The sequence below is a fragment of the Macaca mulatta genome, chromosome 7 (assembly GCF_049350105.2).
Source record: "Macaca mulatta isolate MMU2019108-1 chromosome 7, T2T-MMU8v2.0, whole genome shotgun sequence".
Lineage (NCBI taxonomy): Eukaryota > Metazoa > Chordata > Mammalia > Primates > Cercopithecidae > Macaca > Macaca mulatta.
This window is the reverse complement of record NC_133412.1, coordinates 54,213,315-54,235,000: the sequence shown is the minus strand read 5'-3', so window position 1 is coordinate 54,235,000 and position 21,686 is coordinate 54,213,315. Positions and strand designations below refer to the sequence as shown.

At 46.2% G+C, this 21,686-nt stretch overlaps 1 protein-coding gene and 1 long non-coding RNA gene across 6 annotated transcripts in view; one reads left to right on the top strand and one right to left on the bottom strand.

Annotated features, from left to right (window-relative positions):
* LOC144330009 (uncharacterized) overlaps positions 1-2,704 on the top strand; it is a 7,849-nt gene extending 5,145 nt beyond the window's left edge. The window contains exon 3 of the long non-coding RNA XR_013395816.1: positions 1,425-2,704. This is a non-coding gene — a long non-coding RNA (uncharacterized LOC144330009). The remainder of the gene's footprint in view (positions 1-1,424) is intronic.
* TMEM266 (transmembrane protein 266) overlaps positions 1-21,686 on the bottom strand; it is a 148,928-nt gene that overhangs the window by 86,935 nt on the left and 40,307 nt on the right.

Below are 21,686 nucleotides of genomic sequence, written 5' to 3'. Positions count from 1 at the left end.
AGCCTCCTGAGTAGCTGGGACTACAGGGGCTCGCCACCACACCTGGCTAATTGTTGTATTTTTAGTAGAGATAGGGCTCTACCATGTTGGCCAGGCTGGTCTCCAACTCCTGATCTCAAGTGATCCGCCTGTCTCAGCCTCCCAAAGTGCTGGGATTACAGGTCTGAGCCACCGTGCCTGGCCCCCATCACAATATTTCTATGAATTGTTTCAGCAACAGCTAGTCCCCCTGAGGACCCTATTTTCCTTTTTTCTTTTTTTTTTTTGCCATAAACCCTAACCCCCTAAACTAAACCAATAGCATAACCTTGAGATTAAACCTTGGGTTTCCTTGCATGCCCTCCCCCTCCCAACACTCCAGGACTCACAAGCTGGCAAGTAGAGTGGGTACAAATATGGCAGGCTTAAATCTGATAGCATTCCCGACCAAGTAGATAAAAATCATTATGAAAGGAGAAGAATTTTAGGAAGAGTCATTCGCTTTTAATGACTAGTATATCAATATATAGGTTAGTGCCCCACATAGTACTAGAAACTCTGGGAAAGTGGCACCAGGATTTCCTGGATTTGCCCCTCCGGTGTAGTGCTTTCCTGTCCTCATTCCCAGGGAAGTCAGTCTCCCCTCATAGATCACAGGTCTCTGCATGATGACGAGGGTTAAAGTGTTGGCAGTGCTTCATTTGAATACCAGTGGCACAATGCTCCTTGGCACCAGGTAGGGCCTGCTTTAAGCTAGGAGTTGAGGAAGTGCCACTCACTAATACCTCTCTCTGAAGAACCCATGTCTTCATGGAAGGCTGCCCACTCGGAGCTGTCCCCCTGCATGCTGCTGCTACGTGATGACACTCTACATAAATCTCCTGGGATGCCGGGAGGATCTTCCTTTCTTCTAACCAACATCATTTCTTCCAAAAGGGTAGAAACTGGAGGGAAAGCAAACCAAGGTCTCTACATCACTGATGGCTATATTATTGGTTAGGACTCCTTAGGTAATGGGCATTTACGGAGATCCTAGAAAGTGCAGAGCTCAGGGCTGGGCACTAAGATGCAAAGCAGTCTAAGGCAACCCTTGCTGTCAAGTTTCCTTCCTTCCTTTCTTTTTTATCCTGAGACAGAGTCTCGTTCTGATGCCCAGGCTGGAGTGCAGTGGTGCAATCTTAGCTCACTGCAATCTCTGCCTCCCAGGTTCAAGAGATTCTCCTGCCTCAGCCTCCTGAGTCGCTGGAACTACAGGTGCCCACCAGGCCCAGCTATTTTTTGTATTTTTAGTAGAGACGGGGTTTCACCATGTTGGACAGGCTGGTCTCAAACTCCTGACTGCAAGTGATCCACCTGCCTCGGCCTCCCAAAGTGGTGGGATTACAGGCATGAGCCAAACCCGGCCTCAAGTTTTCAATCTCATTGGAATGGAGGGCCCAAGGCAGTACAATGTAAATAATGACTGAAGATGATATGTGCTGAAGGCCAGCTGAGTGGCTCCGAAAAGATGGGACAAGATTAAGCCAGGAGAAGGTCAATGTGGGCCACACAATCAAAAAAGGCTGTGGATCTTCCCAGGGGTGCAGTGACCTGGCCTTACTTTGAACCATGTATCCCTTCAGTGGCAAGGGTCATAAAAAAGCATTAGCTTTATGGCCTTGAGGCCAATGGTGTCTACCAGTGGCTCCAGCTGCAGCAGGCCTGAGAACCACTTGGAGAGCATATATAAAATACAGATTCCTGAGCCATCCTAGAGATTCTGAGCAAGGAGATCAGGAACCTGTGTTTCCACCTGAGAATCACTGGCCTAAGTAACTGTCCCACCTGAAATCGCCTCTACTTTCACGTGCCTCCTTCAAGAACCACAACCAAGTTCTCTTTTTACAAACACCTCCAGGCCTCAGTTCGTTCCAGTCTCCTCTTCTTCTGCTTACCCTCCTGTGGACCCACTGCCATTCCCAGCTTGTCTCCTCTCACAAAAGCCTTCTCCACCTCCAGAAGTTCCTAGCCCTGAGTCTATTCCTAGAGCTTCAGTGGCCCTTTCTTATCTCCCCTCAATTCAAAGCAAACTGCAGATATATTCTCATCAGGGCTTGTGTTCAGGGTCAGGAAACATAATAAAACCACTCTAAGATCCAAACTGATCAAAATACCTGCTTGGGCTCGCTTAATAAGCAACCCAGACTATGTGGGAGGTGGGTGTGGAGATGGTCCCAGACTTGGCAGCTGTAAAACTGGGCAAATCTCTTAGTCAGAGCCCAGTTTTGCTATGTGTAAATAAAGACAAAATGACTGACCACCTCAGGCACTGCCACAGTGTTTCAGTTGATCCTGGTATACAACACGGTGGTATGGCACGTGATGACCTCGTCTCTGAGAAGCCATCGTATAAGGTACAAAGTCGATTTAATAACAGCTTGTCAATGAAAAAAAAACCATACACCCTGTCAAATTTATGCATCAAGTGTGAGACCCTGATGGATCCGGCTGCGCACAGTGGCTCACACCTGTAATCCCAGCACTTTGGGAGGCCGAGGCAGGCGGATCACCTGCAGATCACCTGAGGTTGGCAGTTCTAGACCAGCCTGATTAACATGAAGAAACCCTGTCTCCACTAAAAATACAAAATTAGCCAGGCGTGGTGGTGCATGCCTGTAATCCTAGCTATTCGGAGGGCTGAGGCAGGAGAATCGTTTGTACCCAAGAGGTGTAGGTTGCGGTGAGTTTCAACAAGAGCGAAACTCCATCTCAGAAACAAACAAACAAACAAAAAACCCATGTTTTCCCATGTTTCCATGGGAAACATGGAAAACTATGAGTGCTTAGCACCGAATAAAGTGTCTATGGTGCGATAATCAACACTGAACATTTAAAACGTAAGATACAAATGAATAAAAACTGGCCGGGCGCGGTGGCTCAAGCCTGTAATCCCAGCACTTTGGGAGGCCGAGACGGGCGGATCACGAGGTCAGGAGATCGAGACCATCCTGGCGAACACCGTGAAACCCCGTCTCTACTAAAAAATACAAAAAACTAGCCAGGCGAGGTGGCGGGCGCCTGTAGTCCCAGCTACTCGGGAGGCTGAGGCAGGAGAATGGCGTAAACCTGGGAGGCAGAGCTTGCAGTGAGCTGAGATCCGGCCACTGCACTCCAGCCCGGGCTACAGAGCGAGACTCCGTCTCAAAAAAAAAAAACAAAACTGAACATCAGGGCCAGGCACAGTGGCTCACGCCTGTAATCCCAGCACTTTGGGAGGCCAAGGCGGGTGGATCACGAGGTCAGGAGATCAAGACCAACCTGGTTAACACAGAGGCGGAGCTTGCGGTGAGCTGAGATTGCATCACTGTACTCCAGCCCAGATGACAGAGTAAGACTTGGTCTCCAAAAAAAAAAAAAAAAAAAAAGAACATTAGGAGATCAGGGAGTCTAGAGCCACCTTACAAACTCTCCCTTCCAGTCATGGGCCAGAATGACCAGGAAGAAGCAAAGGGATGGGAGAGGGAGTTCAGGTGTGAAAGCAGAGAATGGGGTGATGAAGACCACGGCATCCATCAAGAGAGGACCAACCTAAGGATCTACAAAGAGCGATCCCATGGAGACCTCCAAATTCAGAGGGGGAGGGAAGTCTTCTGAGGGTTAAGGGAGAGCAGGTGGCACACTGTGGCCATTCACATTTCCCTACAACGAGCAGCATCCCAAGGCTGCAGGGCTGAGCCAGGCCAAGAAGCCCTGGTCATGGCCCCAGTTGCTCTGCAATCTGTTCCTCTGACTCACTTTCTTTATCTTTTTTTTTTTTTCTTTTTTTTTGAGATGGAGTTTTGCTCTTTTTGCCCAGGCTGGAGTGCAATGGTGCGATCTTGGCTCACCGCAACCTCTGCCTCCTGCATTCAAGCGATTCTCCTGCCTCAGCCTCCCAAGTAGCTGGAATTACAGGCATGCACCACCACGTCTGGCTAATTTTGTATGTTTAGTAGAGATGGGGTTTCTCCATGTTGGTAAGGCTAGTCTCGAACTCCCGACCGCAAGTGATCCACCCGCCTTGGCCTCCCAAAGTGTTGGGATGACAGGCTTGAGCCACCGCACCCGGCCCCTCTGACCCACTTTCTAAGTGGTCCAATCATAGGCGAGACCAGGATGAACACCATACTTTTTAAAATTTTATTTTTAATTTTTTAAAATTAAAAACTCTTTTATTTTAGGTTCACAGGTACATGTGCAGGTTTGTTATACAGGTAAACTAGTGTTACGGGGCTTTGTTGTACAGGTTAGTTCATCACACAGACCCTAAGGCTAATATCCAATAGTTATTTTTCCTGATCCTCTCCTTCTTCCCACTCTGTACCCTCCGGTAGGCCCCAGTCTGTTGTTCCCCTCTCTGTGTCCATGTGTTCTCATCATTTAGCTCCCACTTATAAGTAAGAATATGCAGTATTTGGTTTCTGGATTACTTTGCTAAGGATAATAGCTCCCAGCTCCATCCATAATCCTACAAAGGACATGATCTCATTCTTGTTTTATGGCTGCATAGTATTCCATGGTATATATGTATCACATTTTCTTTATCTAACCTGCCATTGATAGCCATTTAGGTTGATTCCATGTCTTTGCTATTGTGAATAGTGCTGCAATGAACATTCACGTGCATATGTCTTTATGGTAGAATGATTTATATTCCTTTGGGCATACACCCAGTAATGAGATTGCTAGGTTGCATGGTAGTTCTGCTTTTAGCTCTCTGGGGAATCGCCCCACTGCTTTCCATAATGGCTGAACTAATTCACACTCCCACCAACAGTGTATAAGTGTTCCCTTTTCTCCATAACCTCACCAGCATCTGTTATTTTTTGACTTTTTTTTAATAGCCATTCTGACTGGCTAACACCATTCTTGGGGGACTTTCTCTAAAGTGACTGTTCAAGTGGAAGTAGGGAGCTGTCGACAACCAAAGGGTGACCTCTCTCCAGCTTCCTATAGGACCAGATGTTCTCCCAGCTCAGTGGACACAGACCCCAGGAAAGAGCCTGGCCATGGCTTCACTGTGAGGGGTGAGAATGAGGGAAACTGGCTCCTGGGGCAGTGATTTCCACAAACCAAATGAAAGTTACAGACGCTAAGAGGGTCCACCTTACCAGTAATCAAAGACACATAAGTTCAAACCATTCTTCTGTTAATGGACTGCAGAGATTTATAATACCTCGTGCTGGTGAAGTGAGAAAAGCGGTCATTCGCATTCACTGTTGATAGGAGTGTAAACTGTTGCAATTTTGATTGAGGGCAATTTGACAATATTTATCAACATTATTTTAACACGCATGCTCTTTGGCCCAGCAATTCCACTTTTAGGGGACATTTTAAGGAAATAAGCTAAAGAATACATATAGGCACATACAGAAGGTTGTTGGATCACTGCTCTAATAGCACCACACCCAACACATATTAGGTATTCCACAAATATTGAATTCAGGAATCAATAAGATCACAAACTGGAAGCCATCTAAATGTCTATCAATAGGAGACAAGTTAAATAAATTAAGGAACTTCTACATTATGGAATTATTGTACAATTATTGAAAAGGATGAGGTGAAATGGCTGCCTGGAGTTGGGGGATGAGAGAGACTGACTGCAAAGAGACATGAGGGAGCTTTCTGGAATAATGGAAATATTCTATATCATGATTGTGGTGATGGTTCCAAATGTGCACTGAACAAGGATGTGCTTTACTGTTTGTAAATTATACTTCAAACAAAATGGCTGGTTTTTAAAAATGGATGAGGATGTGCCATTCTCATTAACATGAAAAGTTGTCTGTAACGTAACAGGAAATAAACAAGCAGGTTACAAGATGACATATGTTTGACAATCCCTATGCACAGAAAACATGTGTGAGACAGGATCTGGAATGAGACTTTTCCTGTTGTCCTAGAGTTTTGTAGATGTCCTAAAGATAAGGACAAAGGTGGTAAGAGCTCACGCTTGTTAAAGAGAGATGCCAGGCCATCTCTATTTGGAACACACTGATGATGGTCAAGGTGGTCCAGCAACCCCCACTCCTGATGGGGGCAGGAGAGAATGCTAGAGATTGACTAGTGAGGAGAGGGAGGGGAGGGGAGGGAAGAAAAGAAGGGGAGGGACAGGATGGTGTCTCTGAAGGAGATTCGTAGGAGTAAAGACTGAGAGCATTTCCATTCCCTGAGGATGAGGGAGGGGTGCAAACCTTTTCCCTGAAGCTAGGTGAGGCTGTGTGCAGCATGGGAGTCTGGCATCTGCCTCTGGGTAAGCTACGGAGCCTCATCAGCCCAGCACACTACGAGACTGCGGAGGAATAGGGAGCAGGATCTTAGACAAGCTTCGTGTGTGTCTCCTGGAGCTTGGGGACGTGCGTAAGCAGAAGAACCCATGCCAGACTCCCAGGCTGGCTGGCACAGTGGGCGATGGCAGGGCGAGGAGAGAGGGCTGCAGTGGGTACAAGCTGCCTGTAACCGCGAGGCTAAGCAAGGATGTGGTGTTAGTTCTTAGTGAAAACTAAACTCATTAATTTAAACAGAGAATAAATTTTTAAAGAACACTGAATGCGGGGGGCAGGGCAGGGGAGCAAGAAAGCCAGGTATGGAAAGTCGGGAACACCAAGCATCTGCTGAGCACTGCTCCAGTAAAAACATCACTGTTGTCACTGCCTGACACCAACATCTCTCTCCAAATCCGAGGGCACACAGCTTCATCTGGTTGGCAGAGGTCACATAGCTGCATCCTGGCTGCACACGGGTAGACGGACTAAATGTGGGAATTTCCCCAAATATAGAAGGGACATTCGAATGATGCAGGATGGCCACAAATATGAAAAGTGCCCTGTCTAGTTAAGGCCTTCCTACAGGCCAAGTGAATAACTGGGCATATTGACAGGCCCCCACCCAAGAAGGTGGCCTCCTGGGCCAGGGGAGTCCCAGAGACACAGTGCCAAAAGTGAGAAATGAAAGCAGCCCCAAGAAGTTAGGCAGAATGTCCAGTGGAATGGGGCACGCAACCCCCTCCCCAGGGGCATTGGGAGTGGGCAGGACGCAGGCGCTGGGTTTCTAGGGAACTTACAAAAGCACCTTTCAGGAGCCAGAGAGCAGACAGCGTGGGGCCAGAGCAGAAGAGCTGGTCTGTCAGTGGGATGAGAGGCCAAAGTTTTGATTTAGATGGGATGTTTTAACATCTGAAAATGAACCTAAGTCCTGAAAGTGACTAGAAAAGCTAAGACATCTTCCCAAGTTCACATCAGGTGATGGGAAAGGGAAGGAGACAGAATATGTTGGAAGAAAGCAGCAACTTGACAGTTCCCTGTCAATTCCCAACCATCTAAACTGTCTGGATGGCTAGATCCTAGGTAATTAACAGCAGTTAAAATTAGGGAAGTGGCATTCTTGAGGGGAGCTCTCAGTAGTTTTTGTTTATGAGCGTGCTTTATGTTAAAAAGACAAGGGATATTTCTTTTTTAAAAAAATAAAGATGGGGTCTCACTGTGTTGCCCAGGCTGGTCTCAAACTCCTGGGCTCAAGCAATCTTCCTGCCTTAGTTTCCCAAAGTGCTGGGATTATTGGCGTGAGCCACTGTGCCTGGCCAACAAGGGATATTTCTATTAAAAAATCTAAACATGATGAACCTTGAACACATTATGGTAAGTGAAAGCCAGACACAAAAGGCCACATATTGTGTGATTCCATTTATAAGAAATAGAATGTATGAAAAAGTAGATTAGTGGTTGACAGGGACTGGTGGGAGAGAGTGACTTTAATGCGGTTTCCTTGTGGGTGATGAAAATGTTGTGGAACTAAATAGTAGTAATGATTGCACAACACTGTGGATGTGCTAAATGTCATAACAGTAAATTTCATGTGCATTTTACCACAATTTAAAAAAACAAAGAAAAAAACCAACTATAAAAAATCTAGATATATTGGCAAGGAAAGATGTCCACTATACAATACTACTTGAAAAAGTAGGTTCTAAAAGTATGTTATCTTTTATAAAAGCAAAACAAAACAATATAGTGTGATGTATATAGAAAGATATCTGAGTTTTTTGTTTTTGTTTTTGAGACAGGGTCTCGCTCTAACACCCAGGCTGAAGTGCAGTGTGTAATCTTGGCTCACTGCAGCCTCCACCTCCTGGCTAAAGTGATCCTCCTGCCTCAGCCTCCCGAGTAGGTGGAACCTCAGGCATGTACCACAACACCCAGCCAATTTTTGTACTTTTTGTAGAGATGAGGTTTTGCCATGTTTCCCAGGCTAGTCTCAAACTCCTGAGCTCAGGCCATCCACCTGTCTTGGCCTCTCAAAGTGCTGGGATTATAGGCATGAGCCACTGTGCCTGGCCTATAAAAAGATACCTGAAAGGACAGACAGACCCTGAGTGTCAACAGCAGTTATTTAATGGATGGTGGGATTACAACTATTTATATCTTTCTACACTGTCTAATTTTCCTTTATAATGAACTACAACTATTTGTAATTAAAAATGTAGATAAGGTGAAAATTGGTAAGTATCTAAGAGAAGTACTGACAAAGGGCCATGGGAGTGCAGAGGCAGAACAGACAGCTTCCAACTGTCTGGGTTCTTGTAACTGCCTTGAAGTAGCCTCTTGATGGGTGTTCTTACTGCTGGGCATCTTGCTACAGGCACATCCTATACGCTGCCACCTGGTGACTCTTCCAAAGCGCAGTGTGATCTGTTCATTCCCTGACTCAAACCCACAGAGGTTCCCACTGCCTGCTGAACACTGTCTCAATTTCTTGGCCAGGAATTCAGAGCCTTCCACTATTTGGCCCCAGCCTTTTAAGCCATTCCTTATCCTTCTTCCTACACTGTGCTCCAGCCACCTATCTGTTCCCAGTGCATGTGCACACACAGTTTTTCACCTCTCTGCCTCTGCTTATGGAATTCTCTCTGCTTGGAACGTATTTCTTTCTTTCTTTTTTTTTTGAGACAGAGTCTCGCTCTATCACCAGGCTGGAGTGCAGTGGCGTGATCTCGGCTCACTGCAATCTCTGCCTACCAGGTTCAAGCAATGCTCCTGCCCCAGCCTCCCGAGTAGCTGGGACTATAGGCGCCTGCCACCCCACCCAGCTAATTTTTGTATTTTTAGTAGAGATGGGTTTTACCATGTTGACCAGGCTGGTCTCAATCTCTTGATGTCGTGATCCGTCTGCCTTGGGCTCCCAAAGTGCTGGGTTTACAAGCGTTAGCCACCATGCCTAGCCCGGAACATATTTCATAGGAGTGGGTAGGAGTCCCACTCCTACCTGGTCCTCCAATCCAAACTTTCAGACCTGGTGTCACTGCTTCCACTTGAGGCCAGTGGGAAGGGCTGGATTTCCTCTCTCTCCCGCCCACTTCAACTGTACCTCTCCCAGACTATGAATCATAGTTTACCTTGTGTTATGGTGGTTTATGTTCACATGCCATCTACTCTAGACTGTAAGCTCCTTAAGGTCAGGGCTCATAATCAGAAATTAAGAAAGAAATCTCTCAGGCACATTTTTATCTGCCAAATTTAGTTTAGTGGCTTTTCAAAGGCAGAGAAATAATGCAAGGCCCTCAGATGGCCCCTTGAGTGTGCTTCCTGCATTCTAAAAGTCTCAATAATCCATCAGACTCAAAGGACAGCTCTCGACAAGTCAATGCTGTGCTGGGGACAGCTGGGTGGAGGTGTCATCTGCAGCAGATGTGTAAGGTCATCTTTGTGCCTAAGGAAAAACGTGGCTGAGCAATTGTCTAGCAACTGATCTTCTCTTGGAATTTGGTAGCACATTACAAAAATTAATAGACTTTATTTTTTATGGAAATTTTAGGTTCATAGAAAACTTGAGCAGAAAGTACAAAGCATTACCGTAGATACCCTTCCCCACCCTCTACAGTTTCCCCTATTTTTAACATGTTGCATTTGTTTGTTAAAACCGATGAACCAATATTGATACATTATTATTAATTAAAGTCCATAGTTTATATTAGGGGTCACTCTGTGTTGTTTACTTCTATGAGTTTTGACAGATCCATAATGTCACGTGTTCACCATCAGAGTATCATACAGAACAGTAGAGGTATAGTCCTAAATATCCCCTGGTCCACCTATTCATTCCTCCCTCCCTCCTCCTGAATACCTGGCAATCACTGACCTTTTTTCTGTCTCTGTAGCTTTGCCTTTTTCAGAAGGTCAGATAGGTGGAATCATACAGTATGTAGCCTTCTAAGATTGGCTTCTTTCACTTAAAATGAAAAATAGGCATTTAAGGTTTCTCTATATCACTTCATAGCTCGATGGCTCATGTCTTTTTGTTCCTGATCAATATTGCATTGTATGGATGTATTACAGTTTGCTTACCCATTCATCTATGGAAGAACATGTTGGTAACTTCCAGTTTTTGGCAATTATGAATAAAGCTGCTATAAACATCATGTGCAGGATTTTGTGCAGTCATCAATTTCAATACATTTGGGTAAATACCAAGAAGTGTAATTACTAGGTCATATGGTAAGAGTATGTTCAGATTTGTAAGAAACTGCCAAGTGTTGGCCAGGCACGGTGGCGGACGCCTGTAATCCCAACACTTTGGGAGGCCGAGGTGGGTGGATCACCTGAGGTCAAGAGTTGGACACCAGCCTGCCCAACATGGGGAAACCCCATCTCTACTAAAAATACAAAAATTAGCTGGGCGTGGTGGCGGGTGCCTGTAATCCCAGCTACTTGGGAGGCTAAGGCTGAGGCAGGAGAATCACTTTATTGTGGTAAGAACATTTAAGATCTATTGGCTTAGAATAGTGTTTACTAGAGGAGGGGAAAGATAAGCAGGAGGGTAGCCAAAGGTTGGCTAACAGGTTAACAGATACAAGAGTACATGGCTGGGCTGGGCACGGTGGCTCATGCCTATAATCCCAGCACTTTGGGAGGCCGAGGTGGATCACCTGAGGTCAGGAGTTCAAGACCAGCCTGACCAACATGCTGAAATCTCGTCTCTACTAAAAATACAAAAAGTAGCTGGGCGTTGTGGTGCACACCTGTAATCCCAGCTACTCAGGAGGCTGAAACAGGAGAATCGCTTGAACCCAAGAGGCGGAAGTTGCAGTGAGCTGAGACCGTGCCATTGCACTCCAGCCTGGGCAAGAAAAGCAAAACTCCATCTAAAAAAAAAAAAAAGAAAGAAAGAAACTGAGAAAGTGTGTCTTCCAAAGAGGCTGTTCCATTTTGCATTCCCACCAGCAGTGAATGAGAGTTCCTGTTGCTCCACATTCTCACCAGCATCTTTGGTGTTCTGGATTTTAACCATTCTAACAGGGGTGTAATAGTATCCCATTGTTGTTTTAATTTGCATTTCCTTGTTGATATGATGCTGAAGATCTTTTCATATGCTTATTTGACATCTGTATATTTTCCTTGGTGAAGTGTCTGTTCAGATTTTTTGCTCACTTTTTAATTGTACTGTTGGTCTTACGTTGAGTTTTAAGAATTCCTTATATATTTTGGACATAATTCCTTTATCAGATGTGTGTTTTGCAAATATTTTCTCCCAGACTGTGGCTTGTCTTTTCATCATATTCTTTTCCTACCTTTGGAAAAATAAGCACCACAGCAGGCAGATACACCTGGATGATCTTTGACCTCCAGCATCTACTGGGCCACATTGTTTGGCAGTCCGTGTCTATGGGCTTGAGCTTGGCTTTGTGTCTGCTCTGAACAGAACCCAACTTATTAACATCTAAAGCAGGGGTGTCCAATCTTTTGGCTTCCGTAGGCCACACATAAAATACACTAATGCTAAAGGTAGCTGATGAGCTTAAGAAAAAAATCACAACAAAGTCTCATAATGTTTTAAGAAAGTTTATATGAATTTGTGTTGGGCCACATTCAAAGCTGTCCTGGGCTGCGTGAGACCCGTGGGATATGGGTTGGACAAGCTTGATCTAAAGAAAAACTGACTTTTGGCTGGGTGCGGCGGCTTACGCCTGTAATCCCAGCACTTTGGGAGGCCGAGGTGGGTGGATCACAAGGTCAGGAGTTCAAGACCAGCCTGGCCAACATAGTGAAACCCCGTCTCTACTAAAGATACCAAAAAAAAAAAATTAGCTGGGTGTGGTGGCGTGCACCTCTAATCCCAGATTCTTGGGAGGCTGAGGCAGGAGAATCGCTTGAACCCAGGAGGCAGAGGTTGTAGTGAGCCGAGATTGCGCCATTGCACTCCAGCCTGGGCAACAGGGTAAGACTCCATCTCAAAAAAAAAAAAAAAAAAAAAAAAAGAAAAGAAAAGAAAAGTTGACTTTTAACTCAAATAGAAAAACCTAGCCAGGCATCGTGGCTCACACCTGTAATCCCAGCACTTTAGGAGGGCAAGGTGGGAAGATCGCTTGAGGCCAGGAGTTCAAGACCAACCTGGGCAAAACAGTGAAACCTCGTCTCCACAAAAAATTTTAAAAATTAGCCAGGCTCCCGCTTCAGCCCAGCAGTTGAGGCTGCAGTGAGTCATGATTACACCACTGTACTCCAGCCTGGGCAACAGAGCAAGATCCTGTCTCAAAAAAAAAGACAGAAAGAAAAAAGAAAAGCCTGTCATCGCCACTTTTTAAATTTATTTGAGTCAGGGTTTCACTCTGTCACCCACGCTGGAGTGCAGGGGCAGGATCATGGCTCATGGAGCCTCATACTCTTGGCCTCAAGCGATCCTCCTGCCTCAGCCTCCCATGTTGTTGGGACGCCAGGCACGAGCCACTGTACCTGGCTATTGCCACTTTTGAAGTGTGCCAGAAAGTGTGTAACCGTTGCCGAGCACGTGGAGTCTTTAAAAATGTTTAAGTATCACTGCTATGTCTTTTTTGGCCTTTCTTTGTGCATTTATTCAACAAATCCTAGAGCCTTGGGAGGAACCTGGTGTTGGGTCTGGCTCCTTGCTTGAAAAATGGCCCCACTGCCTCTTTCTCATGCCCTGGGCACCACATAACGAGGTGAGCCAGCAGCCTTCCCTCTCAATCCATGGACTGAGTTCAGAACAACTCTACCCAACCCTGTGGACAGCTTGCCAACTCCTGCACTCTGTTTCCACTTCCAGCCTCACCTTGCACTTCAGGTCTGCTACCTGCTGAGGTCTTTCTGGTTTCAACTTGGGGCTCATTCCACTGTGCCTCTGATCCCAGGAACATCTGATACAAAGACCTCAGGTGACCCTGTCCCAGGTAATGTGCTTTCCACAGCTCATGTGGCCTCTCGAGTGGGACCAAAAGGAGATACACAGGAGAGTAAGATACAGCCTTGCTTCCAACAGTCTAGTTGGAAGAAGAAGATATTAAAGTAGTCTATGATGAGTGCCAAAAATTTCTACAGATAGTAAACACAGTTAGTGCCATAGTTATTACTTAGGAGACTTGTACCCTGAATTTAATTAATCTCCCCCACACTTAAGTTTTCTCACCTCTAACAAAAGGCTGACAAGGATGTAACATTGTGTAAAGGGAAGGTTTTCACATGGAAACATGAGCCTGGATACCCAGGAAGAATCAAAGATGGCCTCGCCTTCTACTACACCAATGCTACGCTGCTACCCTGTCTAGCTATCTCTCTCCTCTAGGTTCCCAGGTGCACAGGCCCCCAGTTCAGTGGACCAGGCCCTTCACAAACAAGTCCTCTGTATTCTTGAGTTTTTAGATCCTTGCTTTTCAAAGTGTGGTCCCAGGTCTAGCAGCAGCACTGGCATCACCTGGGGGCTCATTAGAAATGCAAATCCTCAGACCCCATCCCAGGCCCAGTGAATCAGGAGTCTGTAGCTTAACAGGATCCGCAGGAGATTTATAAGACATTACAGTTTGAAAAGTGCTGGGATGAATGATCTTTAAATTCCCTTTCAGTTCTAAGCTTCTACAATCTATGACATTTCTTGTGACCCTGTCTGGAGGAGACTGCTGGGAGTTCCCTGGAAGGCTGCTGACTGGCTGGGCGCTAAGCAAGCCCGTGGGTGCCTCAGCAACCAGGCTCCAATGCCAGGCATCCAGGCATGGCAGGCAGCCACTGGCTGCAGGTTAGCATGACCCTCTTGGAGATTCGTGCTGCCCTCCTGCCAGGGAAATGGCTCAAGTTGTCACGACAGAGCATGACCCTGAGATAGAAACTGGGGGTGGTGTCCATGTGCAATGAGCTTTGCTTGTTTGTGCAGGCTTCACTTGGAGCCTCACGTAGCCAGGCTCAGCTGCTCTGCCACCCTTTAGGCTGCTGGGTAGCCAGAGAAAGGAGAGGAGGGGAATGAAAAAGGACGATGTATGGCAAGTTCTGAGGTTGCGGACAGAGGGAAGAGGGCACCTGCTAAAATGTTTCCCCCAAAGCAAAGAAAGTTTCAGATGCTGAACTCCTGTGTTTCTTGGGATGACAGAAGGATATGGAATAAGAGTAGGAACCAGCAATGTGGGTTCTAGTGCAGACTTCCTCCTTTTGAGTGATCTAGACAAGTCTCTTTCCCTTTCTGGATCTCAATTTCCACATCTGTAATGTGAGACCAGATTAATTCATTCAAATACTATATTTGAGCCCCTGAGACATGGCTGACACATGACTAGGTGCTGGGAACACAAGTGATATTTATGGAGCTGACACGTTGAATAATTTTCTAAAGAATCTTCCAGGGCTCGAATATTCTATTTTAAGGACAGGCTCTGGACTCAGAGTTGGGTTCAAATCTGAGCTTTATAACTTACTTACTAGTTGGGTGGAAGAAAGCTCTTAACTCTCAGTTTGCTCATATGGAAAATGGGCATAACAGTTTCTATCATAAGGGTGCTATGAGGATTAGAAAGTAAGTGTAAAGCACCTCATGGGAAGTACTAAATGCAGTCACTTATTAGACATTTACCATGTGCCCTGTGTGAGTGACATACTCTGGTATGAGGGCAACTAGCCACGCCTGGCTGCTGAGCATTTGAAATGCGGCTAGCTCACCTGAAATGTGCTGTGCATGTAAAATACACACTGGAAACTGAAAACCTTGTATGAATGAAAGAATGCAAAATATCTCATTGATAATATTTTCTATTGATTACATGTTGAAATAATAATACTCTGGATATATTGATTAAATAAAAGATATTAAAATTAATTTTACCTGTTTCTTTTCACTTTTTAAAATGTGCTAACTAGAAAATTTTTAATGGCATACGTGGTTTACGTTGTATTTCCATGGGACAGAGATGGTCTAGAATAAACGAAAGCATACTCTACTGTCCTTGTACTCTGTGAGTGTACATGTGGTTGGGAAGATAATATCCACCATCAACTCATACCCAAGAGAGCCCAGTAGAGAGCAGGACTTGGAAGAAGTAGGAAAGAACACAACATGGGACTATGGTTAATAGCAATAGATGGTATACTCGAAAATTACTAGAGTTTAAGTGTTCTCAACACACAAACAAAAAATAAATATGTGAGGTAATGCATATGATAACTAGCTTGATCTAGCCATTCCACAATGTATACATGTTTCAAAGCATCATGTTGTAGGCCGGCCATGGTGGCTCATGCCTGTAATCCCAGCACTTTGGGAAGCCAAGGCAGGAGGATTGCTTGAAGCCAGGAGTTTGAGAACAGCCTGGGCAACATAGTGAGACTCTATCTCTATGAAAATAAAAATAAAATAATTAGCCAAGTGTGATGGCAAGCACTGAAGTCCCAGCTACTTGGGAGGCTGAGGCAGGAGGATCGCTTGAGTTCAGGAGTTTGAGGCTGCAGTGAGCCGAGACTGCGCCACTGCACTCTAGCTCTGGGTGACAGAACAAGACCCTGTCTCTAAAAAACCAAAACCCCCAAAACCAAAACACAAAACAAATTAAAAACACACATTATGTTGTATACTATAAATATATATAATTTTTATTTGTCAATTTTAAAAAGAGTAGAAAGGATGGGGGAAATCAGATGGGTTGGGGGTGGTTAAGTTAGTCAGTTGTGAATGACATGGGTAGGGAGAGGGCACGCCCAGTGGGATGTACCAGACTGTGAGCTCCTTCAGTGGGGATCTTTGATTCTCCCACCATGCCTTGCATGTGGCAGGTACCTGATGAGTACTTATTCTTTTTGCAGGGGCTGGGGGATGGGAGGCAGAGGGGAACACAGAAACAGTGCAGAGGGAGGATGAACACAGAGGGCTTGCTTGTGAAAAGCCTGATCCCACTAAACTGGGGGCCTGTGTACCTGGGAACCCGGAGGAGAGAGTTTGGTTAGACAGGGTGGCAGTTTAGCATGGATGCAGTAGAATGTGAGGCCACTTTTGATCTTTCCTGGATATCCGGGCTAATGTTTCCATGTGAAAACCTTCCCTGTACACAATGTTACTGTAATAAAACTGGCCATTGACAAATCTGCTGGAACCTGTACATAGGAGGGAATGCTCTCTATAATGTACATATCTTGGCAGGCCTAACCACCTACTCTAGCACATCCATTCATCTCTCATCCATTCAAACATTTCCTGAGCCCCTACCTGGTACCCAGATCCCACACCAGGTATGGGGGCTATGGAGATAATGGAGACATCATCCCTGCCATTTCTTTGAGCAGCGGTTGGCAAATCACGGCCCACAAGCCACAATCAGCCCACTGCCTGTTTTTGTAAGCAGTGTTTCATTGGAACACAGCCATGCTCAATCGTTTATATACTGTCAGACTGCTTTTGTCCTACAATGGCAGATTGAATAGTGTGACAGAGACCATGTGTCCCAGAAAACCTAAACTATTCACTATTTAGCCATTTACAGAAGTTTTCTAATCCCTGCCTTAGAGTAACAGACATGTCAGCAAATAATGACAAAGCGACATGATCAGCATTTGAGAAAGGGACGAGCAAAGTATGGAGACATCAGGCAGTTGAAAGGGAGGAGGTTCCAGGGAAGCCTCAGAGGTGGATCCCAGGCTGTGCCTTGGAGAACCATGGTTTGTGGGGCTGACAAGGGGGTAGTGAAGTGGAATGAAACTTTCTTTTTCTGTCCTTTTTTTTTTTTTTTGAGATGGAGCCTCGCTCTGTCGCTCAGGCTGGAGTACAGTGGCGTGAATTCTGCTCACTGCAACCCACGCCTCCCGGGTTCAAGCGATTCTCCTGTCTCAGCCTCCTGAGTAGCTCGGATTGCAGCCGTGCTAATATATATATATATATTTTTTGTATTTTCAGTAGAGACGGGGTTTCACCATGTTAGCCAGGATGGTCTCTATCTCCTGACCCTGTGATCCACCCGCCTCGGCCTCCCAAAGTGCTGGGATTACAGGTGTGAGCCACCGCACCTGGCCCCCAACTTCAAAATGCTCACGTTTCTCCATCCATTGCCCTGGAAAACTCACCGCATCTCAAGACATATCACCACGCCCAGATAATTTTTGTATTTTTAGTAAAGACGGTGTTTCACCTGTTGGTCAGGCTGGTCTTAAACTATATTCTATTTTAAGGACAGGCTCTGGACCTGACCTTGTGATCCACCTGCCTCAGCCTCCCAAAGTGCTGGGATTACATGCATGAGCCACCGCGCCTGGCTGAAACTTTCAGGAAGAAAAGATTGCATAAGTGAGTACGCAGAGGTAAAACAGTGAATTCTGGAAGTTGGTTCTGGCAGGAACACAAACTTCAATCAGGCCTGTGGGACAGCCCAGCAATGCCACTGCCATCCCCTAATCCCACCAATCTCCCTCTTTCCTAGATGACTACTTTACACCTTCTCCTCTCTCCTCACACATCCAATGCCCCTGTTCACACTCTGAGCCGATGACCTCCTCATTCCCCTGGGAAATTGAGGCAATCACAAGCAAACCTCCACATGCTCCCCCATCACAGCCTCCCTCTTATCTGCAGCGTGCTCATTGACTCTGCCTCCCCTCCGCCCTATGGGTGAGTTCTCTGTATTCCAGCCAAGTACCACTCTGCTGCTTGGGGATTAGATCCCATCTACCTTTCCCTCTCAAGGACATAGGTCTCTCAATTGTCCCTCTTCACTCCTTGAATCATCAATTTTATTTATTATTTGGTTATTTTTGAGATGGGGTCTTGCTATATCACCCAGGCTGATCTTGAACTCCTGGGTTCAAGTGATCCTCCCACCTCAGCCTCCTGAGTAGCTGGGACCACAGGCACGTGCCACCACATCTGGCTAATTTTTTTTTTTTTTTTTTTTTTTGTATTTTTAGTAGAGACGGGGTTTCACCGTGTTAGCCAGGATGGGCTCTATCTACTGACCTCGTGATCCACCTGCTTCGGCATCCCAAAGTGCTGGGATTACAGGTGTAAGCCACCACACCCGGCCCCCAACTTCTAAATGCTCACGTTTCTCCATCCATTGCCCTGGAAATCTCACCGAATCTCAAGACATATCAGCACTGTCCAGCAGGGTTTTCTGGGATGATGGAAATGTTCTATGTCTGCACAGTCCAATAGGGTAGCCCCTGCTCATATGTGGCTATGGAGCACTTGAAATGTGGCTAGGCCGGGCGCGGTGGCTCAAGCCTGTAATCCCAGCACTTTGGGAGGCCGAGACAGGCGGATCACGAGGTCAGGAGATCGAGACCATCCTGGCTAACACGGTGAAACCCCGTCTCTACTAAAAAGTACAAAAAACTAGCCGGGCGAGGTGGCGAGCGCCTGTAGTCCCAGCTACTCGGGAGGCTGAGCCAGGAGAATGGCGTAAACCCGGGAGGCGGAGCTTGCAGTGAGCAGAGATCCGGCCACCGCACCCCAGCCTGGGTGACAGAGCGAGACTCCGTCTCAAAAAAAAAAAAAAAAAAAGAAATGTGGCTAGTGGGACTGTGGGACTGAATTTTAAGTTTTATTTAGTTTTAATTCATTTTGAATTTAAAGAACCATACGTGGCTACTGGCTACCATATTGGAGAGTGCAGGTCTATTTGCCGATGACTCCCAAATATACCGTTTTTTTTTGAGACAGAGTCTCGCTCTTTCACCACGCTGGAGTGCAGTGTCATGATCTCGGCTCACTGCAAGCTCCGCCTCCTGGGTTCACGCCATTCTCCTGCCTCACCCTCCCGAGTAGCTGGGACTACAGCTGCTGCCACCATGCCCAGCTAATTTTTTGTATTTTAAGTAGAGACGGGGTTTCACCGTGTTAGCCAGGATGGTCTCGATCTCCTGACCTTGTGATCTGCCCGCCTCGGCCTCCCAAAGTGCTGGGATTACAGGCATAAGCCACCGCACCCAGCATTTTTAAATTTAATTTAATTTTTTTTTTTTTTTTTGAGATGGAGTCTCGCTCTGTCGCCAGGCTGCAGTGCAGTGGCATAATCTTGACTCACTGCAACCTCCGCCTCCCAGGTTCAAGTTATTCTCCTGCCTCAGCCTCCTGAGTAGCTGGGATTACAGGCACATGTCACTGTGCCTGGCTAATTTTTGTATTTTTAGTAGAGACAGAGTTTTGTCATGTTGTCCAGGCTGGTCTCGAACTGCTGACCTCAGATCACCCACCGTGGCTTCCCAAAGTACTAGGATAATAGGCATGAGCCACTGCACCCGGCCTGAGTCCATTTTTCCAACATGCCAAGCACACTCCCTTCTCTGGGACCTTTTTCCACCTGGAATGCTCTTCTCTCAGGTGTTCATGGCTTACATTCTCTCATCTCCTTCACATCTTCAGGTCAGCCTCCCCTGACCACTCTAATTAAAATAGCAGCCACCCCTGCCCATATTCCCTATCTCCCAGTTTTATTTTTCTTCAGAACATGTCTCACCATCTCTGTCATTTTTATGATAATTATTTATGATCTTCCCCACTAGAATGTAAGTTACTTGAAAGCAGAGATTTCATTTCAAGACAATTGTCTTTGCAGCACCAAGAACAACAGGTGCTCAAGAAATAGTTTCTGAATGAATGAGGTATAAGTGAGGAAGAGTATAAGAAGGTAGAGAGGATGGAGAGGTAGATGGCTCATGAAGACACTAGGGGACATAATGTTAGGGGCCTGGATATGGGCAGATGAAGAATTGCTGCAGGTTGCCCAGTCACCTAACCCTCCAGCCCCGGTGGCTTCTCCCAGTACTGTTGGCCTCCCACAGCCTCCATCTGTATGCAGTAGGAGGAAGGCACACCCCTAATTCCAGTTAGGGAAGCTGCTCTTTGCCATGCATAGCTGGAGTGGTTGCCAAGTGCCCCGTCCAATGGAGGGCAGTCCTTGAAGCATATCAAGCCACCTCCAAGCACCTGCATCCACCCCCAACCTGTGTCGGTAGCTGGTCGGGCATGGGGAAATGACCTGCCTGCAGGGTGCTCTCCCTCTGCTCTGGCTGTGAGAGGGGAGTGCAGTCTGAAGGTGATAAAGGAGGTGGGAGCACTGTAACCCCTCTTTGTGGGTCTGAGGCTGAAATCCTAGGAGCAATAGGATTGCATTTTCCAGATACTGACATTTTTCAGTTGTGGAGTTAGAGCATTTGCCTACTAGAAGAATCCTTGGATATGATGCAGGAACTAGTCCGACTATATCACGTCATAGGTAAAGAAGCCAAAGCCCAGAGTGGTGACCTTCCCAAAGTCTCCCAATGAGTCAGAGCCTGCACCAGTTCTGGAACCTGTGTCTACCTCCTGTATCTCTTCAGGACAGGGCACTACCTGGATAACAGTGTCCTCTGGATGATTTATCTCGGCCCATCTTTCAGACCAATCCTGGTGTTCTCAACAAACTGCTTATTGCAGAGTCCTTTCTTCCGTTGGGCTTTAACCTCTGTGCCTGTAAATATGGTTCTGGTCCTGATCCTTACTCAGATGATGGAAATTAGAAGACTACTGTAGTTGTCATGGCAACTCTGAAGCTCCTTTGCACCAGGTACTTCAGCTACTTGACATCCCTCAACAAGATGGTTAGCTGAGTTCCAGCTCTGTTGCTGACTGCCATGTGATCCTGGGAAAGTCACTAATTCATCCATCCATTCACCCAGCCATCATCTACTGACATCCAAAAAAAATCTGTGCCAGCTTGCAACATTACTTGCAAGGACCACCATTAAAAGCTCAAAACCAGGTACAGGTAGAAATATAGAGAGAATAGAGAAAAAACAAAACAAAACAAAACAAAAAAACAAGGTAAGCATTAAACACATATTGCTTTGGTGATGAGGAAAAACTACTTAAAAACCTAAGCTGATACACCTCCTACAATTGAACAGGAAATTTAGTTGTGGGCTTTCGAGTATTTTTCTTTTTTTTCTTTTTTTTTTTTTTGAGACAGAGTCTCGCTCTGTCGCCCAGGCTGGAGTGCAGTGGCCGGATCTCAGCTCACTGCAAGCTCCGCCTCCCAGGTTTACGCCATTCTCCTGCCTCAGCCTCCCGAGCAGCTAGGACTACAGGCGCCCGCCACCTCGCCCGGCTAGGTTTTTGGATTTTTTAGTAGAGACGGGGTTTCACCGTGTTAGCCAGGATGGTCTCGATCTGACATCGTGATCTGCCTGTCTTGGCTTCCCAAAGTGCTGGGATTACAGGCCTGAGCCACCGTGCCTGGCCTCAAGTATTTTTCATTCCCTGGCCTCAGTTTCCTCACCTGTATTATAAAAATGATGGGGCTGAACATAATGCTCTAAGATCCATTTCAGTCTTGATATTCTGTGATTCTGTCTTTACAGGTGGATGGGGCAGAGTGTCCACTCTACACTTCTTTCTTTTTCCATTTCCTTCCTTCCCAGGGGCAGCGAAATGACTGACACATGGATATACCTAAGCCG